Consider the following 699-nt stretch of genomic DNA (forward strand, 5'->3'; position numbering starts at 1 on the left):
TAAGAATTGCGTAAAACATTGCTGATGTTCGCGCAGTAGTGAGGGCTCTTTAAATTTTGGCGCTGTTGTGAAGAAGCATGTCACGTGACAACATCAACATGGCGGATGTAGTACGTCCGAATTCCATTCATACTACTCGCATTCATACTATATAGAACGTACTGTTTTAACGGTCGAGTAGTACGTTCAAATTTAAATGTAGTACCTACTAAGCAGTATGCGATTTCGGACGCAGCGTTCTTCTTCTTCTTCTTCTTCTTCTTCTTCTTCTGGTGTTTTATAGCGGTTTGGCAAACCAGCGAAAAATTTGCATTACCGCCACCTACTGATCTGGAGTGTGGAGTGTGCATAAATTTGGAAGAAAGAAATACCGAAGGGGAAAAAAAACAAAAAACTAGATTCTATCTATTGTTCCTATGTTTTTCAGGTATTTAAACACATTTTCTTACTTACTTCAAATGATATCACTCTCTTGAATTCAGCTTTACTTAAAGCTAACTTAATTTCTATTTGTGTATGATTTAATGCTTTCTTTGCTAGCAAGTCTACTTCCTCATTTCCGTCCACACCCACATGTGCAGGCACCCAGATGAATTTTACCTCTATCCTTAACTGCCTTATTCTAAACAAACTTTGTAAAACTTCAAATACTAAGTCTTGCCGAGCTTCAGATTTACCACTTAGTAGGCTAGTGAGCGC

The sequence above is a fragment of the Sinocyclocheilus grahami genome, unplaced genomic scaffold (genome assembly GCF_001515645.1).
Source record: "Sinocyclocheilus grahami isolate Dianchi unplaced genomic scaffold, SAMN03320097.WGS_v1.1 scaffold1706.1, whole genome shotgun sequence".
NCBI classification, from domain to species: domain Eukaryota; kingdom Metazoa; phylum Chordata; class Actinopteri; order Cypriniformes; family Cyprinidae; genus Sinocyclocheilus; species Sinocyclocheilus grahami.